At 53.5% G+C, this 9,674-nt stretch overlaps 1 protein-coding gene across 2 annotated transcripts in view; it reads left to right on the top strand.

Annotated features, from left to right (window-relative positions):
- The first annotated feature begins 414 nt into the window (after window positions 1-414).
- Window positions 415-9,674, top strand: part of LOC143961987 (NACHT, LRR and PYD domains-containing protein 12-like) — a 164,479-nt gene continuing 155,219 nt past the window's right edge. For both annotated transcript variants that reach the window (XM_077471329.1, XM_077471330.1), the window contains exon 1: window positions 415-509. The gene's annotated coding sequence lies outside the window, so the exon portion shown is untranslated. The remainder of the gene's footprint in view (window positions 510-9,674) is intronic.

The following is a 9,674-nucleotide window of genomic DNA, read 5'->3' as shown; positions in this document are numbered from 1 at the left end:
TGCCCTCCTCTCTATCCTCTCTGTGCCAGGCTGCTCTCCTCTCTATCCTCTCTATGCCAGGCTGTCCTCCTCTCTATCCTCTCTGTGTCAGGCTGTCCTCCTCTCTATCCTCTCTATGCCAGGCTGCTCTCCTCTCTATCCTCTCTATGGCAGGCTGCTCTCCTCTCTGCCGGTGTCCTATCAGATACTGTCCCCCATCACATAGTGTCTGCAGTGGAGCCGAACATCTCAGAAGAAGACTGTATGGTGGGGCTTCAACCCGGACTCAGTGCGCAGGCGCGGCTCTTCTTCGGAGAAGTTCGTCTTCTCCTTGTCCTCCGTGCTGCACCTGCTCAGTACGGTCCGGACACTATCCGATAGGAGGACACTTTGTGTCAGAACAGCGGAGTGACTTTACTCTCTATTTCCAGTAAAGGGCGTGGCGGGAGGAGAACGGAAACTGAAAGTAAATTCCTCCTCCAAGTCCCGAGTCACCCGAACTTCCTCCACACCCGGATCACCCAAGCACGGTGAGTGACCCTTCCCCCACCTCACCCTAAAATCTCCCCGATTATCACCCCCCCCAGGGTGTACCGAGCCCCGAACCCCCCGGGGATCTCTGGGTGTCACTCCGATACATTCTATTACTTTGTATATAATACAGGAAATGTGTTGATGTTTTTGTTTCTAAAAGTTTAATAATATTTATATCTAAACATCCCAGAGAAGAATTATTATTATTATTGTTATTATTATTATTATTATTATTATTATCGTCATCATTATTATCGGGGGAGGGGAGGGATCTCTATGATAGGTCTGTATACAGCAAATTAAAACTAAAGGCAAAACTTGAATTGTAGTTTACATTTGATTTTTTGTGTGGGAATGTATAGGAGAACATGCGTCTTCCGACACCACGCAGGAGAACATGCGTCTTCCGACACCACGCAGGAGAACATGCGTCTTCCGACACCACGCAGGAGAACATGCGTCTTCCGGCACCACGCAGGAGAACATGCGTCTTCCAGCACCACGCAGGAGAACATGCGTCTTCCAGCACCACGCAGGAGAACATGCGTCTTCTGTCACCACGCAGGAGAACATGCGTCTTCTGGCACTGCACAGGAGAGCATGCGTCTTCCGGCACTGCACATGATATCATGCATCTTCCCACATCACGCAGGAGAACATGCGTCTTCCGGCACCACGCAGGAGAACATGCGTCTTCCAGCACCACGCAGGAGAACATGCTTCTTCCGGCACCACGCAGGAGAACATGCGTCTTCCGGCACCACGCAGGAGAACATGCGTCTTCCGGCACCATGCAGGAGAACATGCGTCTTCTGTCACCACGCAGGAGAGCATGCGTCTTCTGTCACCACGCAGGGGAGCATGCGTCTTCTGTCACCACGCACAAGAACATGCATCTTCCGGCACTGCACATATCATGTGTCTCCCGGCACCACGCAGGAGAGCATGCGTCTTCCGGCACTGCACATGATATCATGCGTCTTCCCGAACCACACAGGAGAGCATGCGTCTTCCGGCACTGCACATATCATGCGTCTTCCGTCACCACGCATGAGAACATGCGTCTTCTGTCACCACGCAGGAGAACATGCGTCTTCTGTCACCACGCAGGAGAACATGCGTCTTCTGGCACTGCACATGATATCATGCGTCTTCCGGCACTGCACATATCATGCGTCTTCCGGCACCACGCAGGAGAACATGCGTCTTCTGGCACAGCACACGGTATCATGCGTCTTACCGCACCACACAGGAGAGCATGCGTCTTCTGGCACTGCACACGGTATCATGCGTCTTCCTGCACCACGCAGGAGAGCATGCGTCTTCTGGCACCACGCAGGAGAGCATGTTTCTTCCGGCACTGCACATGATATCATGCGTCTTCCGGCACCACGCAGGAGAGCATGCGTCTTCCGGCACTGCACATGATATCATTTGTCTTCCCACACCACGTAGGAGAAAATGCGTCTTCCGGCACCACGCAAGAGAGCATGCGTCTTCGGTCACCACGCAGGAGAACATGCGTCTTCTGTCACCACGCAGGAGAACATGCGTCTTCTGGCACTGCACATGATATCATGCGTCTTCCGGCACTGCACATATCATGCATCTTCCGGTACCACGCAGGAGAGCATGCGTCTTCCGGCACTGCACATGATATCATGCGTCTTCCGGCACTGCACATATCATGCGTCTTCCGGCACCACGCAGGAGAACATGCATCTTCTGGCACAGCACACGGTATCATGCGTCTTACCGCACCACACAGGAGAGCATGCGTCTTCTGGCACTGTACACGGTATCATGCGTCTTCCTGCACCACGCAGGAGAGCATGCGTCTTCTGGCACCACGCAGGAGAGCATGTTTCTTCCGGCACTGCACATGATATCATGCGTCTTCCGGCACCACGCAGGAGAGCATGCGTCTTCCGGCACTGCACATGATATCATTTGTCTTCCCACACCACGTAGGAGAAAATGCGTCTTCCGGCACCACGCAAGAGAGCATGCGTCTTCGGTCACCACGCAGGAGAACATGCGTCTTCTGTCACCACGCAGGAGAACATGCGTCTTCTGGCACTGCACATAATATCATGCGTCTTCCGGCACTGCACATATCATGCATCTTCCGGTACCACGCAGGAGAGCATGCGTCTTCCGGCACTGCACATGATATCATGCGTCTTGCCGCACCACGCAGGAGAACATGCGTCTTCTGGCACTGCACATATCATGCGTCTTCTGGCACCACGCAGGAGAACATGCGTCTTCTGGCACTGCACATATCATGCGTCTTCCCGCACCACGCAAGAGAGCATGCATCTTCCAGCACCACGCAGGAGAACATGTGTCTTCTGGCACCACGCAGGAGAGCATATGTCTTCTGTCACCACGCATGAGAACATGCGTCTTCTGTCACCACGCAGGAGAACATGCGTCTTCCGTCACCACGCAGGAGAACATGCGTCTTCTGTCACCACGCAGGAGAACATGCGTCTTCTGTCACCACGCAGGAGAACATGCGTCTTCTGTCACCACGCAGGAGAACATGCGTCTTCTGGCACTGCACATGATATCATGCGTCTTCCGGCACTGCACACATCATGCGTCTTCCGGTACCATGCAGGAGAGCATGCGTCTTCCGGCACTGCACATGATATCATGCGTCTTGCCGCACCCCGCAGGAGAACATGCGTCTTCCGGCACTGCACATATCATGCGTCTTCCGGCACCACGCAGGAGAACATGCGTCTTCTGGCACTGCACATATCATGCGTCTTCCCGCACCACGCAGGAGAGCATGCATCTTCCAGCACCACGCAGGAGAACATGCGTCTTCTGGCACCACGCAGGAGAACATGCGTCTTCTGGCACTGCACATGGTATCATGCGTCTTCCCGCACCACGCAGGAGAGCATGCGTCTTCTGGCACCACGCAAGAGAGCATGCATCTTCTAGTACCACGCAGGAGAACATGCATCTTCCAGCACCACGCAGGAGAACATGCATCTTCCGGCACTGCACATATCATGCGTCTTCCGGCACCACGCAGGAGAACATGCGTCTTCTGGCACTGCACATGGTATCATGCGTCTTCCCGCACCATGCAGGAGAGCATGCGTCTTCTGGCACCACGCAGGAGAGCATGCATCTTCCAGCACCACGCAGGAGAACATGCATCTTCCAGCACCACGCAGGAGAACATGCATCTTCCGGCACCACGCAGGAGAGCATACGTCTTCTGTCACCACACATGAGAACATGCGTCTTCTGTCACCACGCAGAACATGCGTCTTCTGTCACCACGCAGGAGAACATGCGTCTTCTGGCACTGCACATGATATCATGCGTCTTCCGGCACCACGCAGGAGAACATGCGTCTTCCGGCACTGCACATATCATGCGTCTTCCGGCACCACGCAGGAGAACATGCGTCTTCTGGCACTGCACATGGTATCATGCGTCTTCCCGCACCACACAGGAGAGCATGCGTCTTCCGGCACTGCACATATCATGCGTCTTCCCGCACCACACAGGAGAGCATGCGTCTTCTGGCACTGCACATATCATGCGTCTTCCCGCACCACGCAGAAGAGCATGCATCTTCCAGCACCACGCAGGAGAGCATATGTCTTCTGTCACCACGCATGAGACCGTGCGTCTTCTGTCACCACGCATGAGAACATGCGTCTTCTGTCACCACGCATGAGAACATGCGTCTTCTTTTACCACGCAGGAGAACATGCGTCTTCTGTCACCACGCAGGAGAACATGCGTCTTCCGGCACTGCACATATTATGCGTCTTCCGGTACCACGCAGGAGAGCATGCGTCTTCAGGCACTGCACATGATATCATGCGTCTTCCGGCACCACGCAAGAGAACATGCGTCTTCTGGCACTGCACATATCATGCGTCTTCCGGCACCACGCAAGAGAACATGCGTCTTCTGGCACTGCACGCGGTATCATGCGTCTTCCCGCACCACACTGGAGAGCATGCGTCTTCTGGCACTGCACGCGGTATCATGCGTCTTCCCGCACCACACTGGAGAGCATGCATCTTCCGGCACTGCACATGATATCATGCGTCTTCCGGCACCACGCAGGAGAGCATGCGTCTTCCGGCACTGCACATGATATCATGCATCTTCCCACATCACGCAGGAGAACATGCGTCTTCCGGCACCACGCAGGAGAACATGCGTCTTCCAGCACCACGCAGGAGAACATGCTTCTTCCGGGACCACGCAGGAGAACATGCGTCTTCCGGCACCATGCAGGAGAACATGCGTCTTCTGTCACCACGCAGGGGAGCATGCGTCTTCTGTCACCACGCACAAGAACATGCATCTTCCGGCACTGCACATATCATGCGTCTTCCGGCACTGCACATGATATCATGCGTCTTCCCGAACCACATAGGAGAGCATGCGTCTTCCGGCACTGCACATATCATGCGTCTTCCATCACCACGCATGAGAACATGCGTCTTCTGTCACCACGCAGGAGAACATGCGTCTTCTGGCACTGCACATGATATCATGCGTCTTCCGGCACTGCACATATCATGCGTCTTCCGGCACCACGCAGGAGAACATGCGTCTTCTGGCACTGCACACGGTATCATGCGTCTTCCCGCACCACACAGGAGAGCATGCGTCTTCTGGCACTGCACACGGTATCATGCGTCTTCCTGCACCACGCAGGAGAGCATGCGTCTTCTGGCACCACGCAGGAGAGCATGTTTCTTCCAGCACTGCACATGATATCATGCGTCTTCCGGCACCACGCAGGAGAGCATGCGTCTTCCGGCACTGCACATGATATCATTTGTCTTCCCACACCACGTAGGAGAAAATGCGTCTTTCGGCACCACGCAAGAGAGCATGCGTCTTCGGTCACCACGCAGGAGAACATGCGTCTTCTGTCACCACGCAGGAGAACATGCGTCTTCTGGCACTGCACATGATATCATGCGTCTTCCGGCACTGCACATATCATGCATCTTCCGGTACCACGCAGGAGAGCATGCGTCTTCCGGCACTGCACATGATATCATGCGTCTTGCCGCACCACGCAGGAGAACATGCGTCTTCCGGCACTGCACATATCATGCGTCTTCTGGCACCACGCAGGAGAACATGCGTCTTCTGGCACCACGCAGGAGAACATGCGTCTTCTGGCACCACGCAGGAGAACATGCGTCTTCTGGCACTGCACATATCATGCGTCTTCCCGCACCACGCAAGAGAGCATGCATCTTCCAGCACCACGCAGGAGAACATGTGTCTTCTGGCACCACGCAGGAGAGCATATGTCTTCTGTCACCACGCATGAGAACATGCGTCTTCTGTCACCACGCAGGAGAACATGCGTCTTCCGGCACCACGCAGGAGAACATGCGTCTTCCGGCACCATGCAGGAGAACATGCGTCTTCCGGCACCACGCAGGAGAACATGCGTCTTCTGTCACCACGCAGGAGAGCATATGTCTTCTGTCACCACGCATGAGAACATGCGTCTTCTGTCACCACGCAGGAGAACATGCGTCTTCCGGCACCACGCAGGAGAACATGCGTCTTCCGGCACCATGCAGGAGAACATGCGTCTTCCGGCACCACGCAGGAGAACATGCGTCTTCCGGCACCACGCAGGAGAACATGCGTCTTCCGGCACCATGCAGGAGAACATGCGTCTTCTGTCACCACGCAGGGGAGCATGCGTCTTCTGTCACCATGCACAAGAACATGCGTCTTCCGGCACTGCACATATCATGCGTCTTCCGGCACCACACAGGAGAGCATGCGTCTTCCGGCACTGCACATATCATGCGTCTTCCGTCACCACGCATGAGAACATGCGTCTTCTGTCACCACGCAGGAGAACATGCGTCTTCCGGTACCACGCAGGAGAACATGCGTCTTCCGGCACCATGCAGGAGAACATGCGTCTTCTGTCACCAAACAGGGGAGCATGCGTCTTCTGTCACCACGCACAAGAACATGCGTCTTCCGGCACTGCACATATCATGCGTCTTCCGGCACCACGCAGGAGAGCATGCGTCTTCCGGCACTGCACATGATATCATGCATATTCCCGAACCACACAGGAGAGCATGTGTCTTCCGGCACTGCACATATCATGCGTCTTCCGTCACCACGCATGAGAACATGCGTCTTCTGTCACCACGCAGCAGAACATGTGTCTTCCGGTACCACGCAGGAGAGCACGCGTCTTCCGGCACTGCACATGATATCATACGTCTTCCCGCACCACGCAGGAAAACATGCGTCTTCCGGCACTGCACATATAATGCGTCTTCCGGCACCACGCAGGAGAACATGCGTCTTCTGGCACTGCACATGGTATCATGCGTCTTCCCGCACCACACAGGAGAGCATGCATCTTCTGGCACTGCACATATCATGCGTCTTCCTGCAAAACGCAGGAGAGCATGCGTCTTCCGGCACTGCACATGATATCATGCGTCTTCCGGCACCACGCAGGAGAGCATGCGTCTTCCGGCACCACGCAGGAGAGCATGCGTCTTCCGGCACTGCACATGATATCATGCGTCTTCCGGCACCACGCAGGAGAGCATGCGTCTTCCGGCACTGCACATGATATCATGCGTCTTTCCACACTACGCAGGAGAACATGCGTCTTCCGGCACCACGCAGGAGAACATGCGTCTTCCGGCACCATGCAGGAGAACATGCGTCTTCCGGCACCATGCAGGAGAACATGCGTCTTCCGGCACCACGCAGGGGAGCATGCGTCTTCTGTCACCACGCACAAGAACATGCGTCTTCCGGCACTGCACATGATATCATGCGTCTTCCGGCACCACGCAGGAGAGCATGCGTCTTCCGGCACTGCACATGATATCATGCGTCTTCCCGAACCACACAGGAGAGCATGCGTCTTCCGGCACCACGCAGGAGAACATGCGTCTTCTGGCACTGCACATGATATCATGCGTCTTCCCGCACCACACAGGAGAGCATGCATCTTCCAGCACCACGCAGGAGAGCATGCGTCTTCCGGCACCATGCAGGAGAGCATGCGTCTTCCGGCACCACGCAGGAGAGCATGCGTCTTCCGGCACCACGCAGGAGAGCATGCGTCTTCCAAACACCACGCAGGGGAGCATGCGTCTTCTGGCACTGCACATGATATCATGCGTCTTCCCACACCACGCAGGAGAGCATGCGTCTACTGGCACTGCACATGATATCATACGTCTTCCGGCACTGCACATGATATCATGCATCTTTCAAACACCACGCAGGAGAGCATGCGTCTTCCGGCACCACGCAGGAGTGCATGCGTCTTCCAAACACCACGCAGGAGAGCATGCGTCTTCCGGCACTGCACATGATATCATGCGTCTTCCCACACCACGCAGGAGAACATGCGTCTACTGGCACTGCACATAATATCATGCGTCTTCCAGCACCACGCAGACATGTGTTGGGCTCTGCGGACACATGCGAGTGCATACACTTAGTATTATACCCACACATCTAGCAAGCACTGTGCATTCGCAAGCCATTAGAACGCATGATACTGCAGCACCGTGCAATTTGTTGGGTCAATTAAAAAAATCATTCCATACATTTTGTGTTTTTTTATTGGGCTATTCTGAATGTGCTCTGCAGGAATACGCAGAACATTTCAGCCACACCCTGTCAGGTTTTTTTTTTTTTTTTCTTATCTGTAAACCCATCGGGGAGATGTCCATTCACTTCCTGTGCCAGAGCCAAAGCAGGAAGTGAGAGGAAATCCCTGCAAAGTGAGGGAATCACCAGAACTAGTGTCCCCATTGGATGATTTCCCCTCTATTCCTGTCCCGGTGACAACCAATTCTCTTTCACTCTCAGTGATAACAGTAAACAGGACAAATAGGGAGGAGGAATTTCCCTAATGGGGGCAGAGAATACTAAAATGTATGCACAGTACTACTTCTCCTGTCCTGTATGTCGGGTATAATTCTCGGTATCTGTTCTTATTCTGTATGTATGGACTCGGCACAGTAGCACTTCTCTTGTCTTGTATGTCGGGTGTAATTCTCGGTATCTGTTCTTATTCTGTATGTATGGACTCTGCACAGTACCACTTCTCTTGTCCCGTATGTCGGGTGTAATTCTCGGTATCTGTCCTTATTCTGTATGTATGGACTCTGCACAGTACTACTTCTCTTGTCCTGTAAGTCGGGTGTAATTCTCGGTATCTGTTCTTATTCTGTATGTATGGACTCTGCACAGTAGCACTTCTCTTGTCCTGTATGTCGGGTGTAATTCTCGGTATCTGTCCTTATTCTGTATGTATGGACTCTGCACAGTACTACTTCTCTTGTCCTGTAAGTCGGGTGTAATTCTCGGTATCTGTTCTTATTCTGTATGTATGGACTCTGCACAGTACCACTTCTCTTGTCCTGTATGTCGGGTGTAATTCTCGGTATCTGTTCTTATTCTGTATGTATGGACTCTGCACAGTACTACTTCTCTTGTCCTGTATGTCGGGTGTAATTCTCGGTATCTGTTCTTATTCTGTATGTATGGACTCTGCACAGTACCACTTCTCTTGTCCTGTATGTCGGGTGTAATTCTCGGTATCTGTTCTTATTCTGTATGTATGGACTCTGCACAGTACTACTTCTCTTGTCCTGTATGTCGGGTGTAATTCTCGGTATCTGTTCTTATTCTGTATGTATGGACTCTGCTCAGTACCACTTCTCTTGTCCTGTATGTCGGGTGTAATTCTCGGTATCTCTTCTTATTCTGTATGTCAGGGCTCAACAAACCCCGGGCGCCAGGTCGCATTTGCAACTAGAATTAGTGACCTGGCACCTGGGGCAGCACAGCTGGGGGTATCCTGTCTCCGTGCACACCCCCCGACGTGATTGCATCGGGCCGCGCTGCCGCCGGCCGGTAATTGAGGCCGCGGCTTTGAGGCCTTCTGCGGTCCTATGTTTCCTCCTTGAATCTAGTGCCCTCTAGTGGTGGCTGTTGATATGACAGCCAGCAACGCTAATGGAGTTTTAACTGCCCGACCATCTCCTCCCCTTTACTTAGAATACAAAAATATATATGTTTCGGAATTCTAACAACCTAGAGAATAAAATGGTGGTCGTTGCAATACTGTCTGTCACACCGTA

This window comes from Lithobates pipiens, unplaced genomic scaffold (assembly GCF_037356315.1).
Source record: "Lithobates pipiens isolate NorthernLeopardFrog02 unplaced genomic scaffold, aLitPip1_a1.2 Scaffold_8, whole genome shotgun sequence".
In the NCBI taxonomy this organism is placed as follows: domain Eukaryota; kingdom Metazoa; phylum Chordata; class Amphibia; order Anura; family Ranidae; genus Lithobates; species Lithobates pipiens.
The sequence above is the reverse complement of the archived record's forward strand: the minus strand, read 5'-3'. Positions and strand labels throughout refer to the sequence as shown.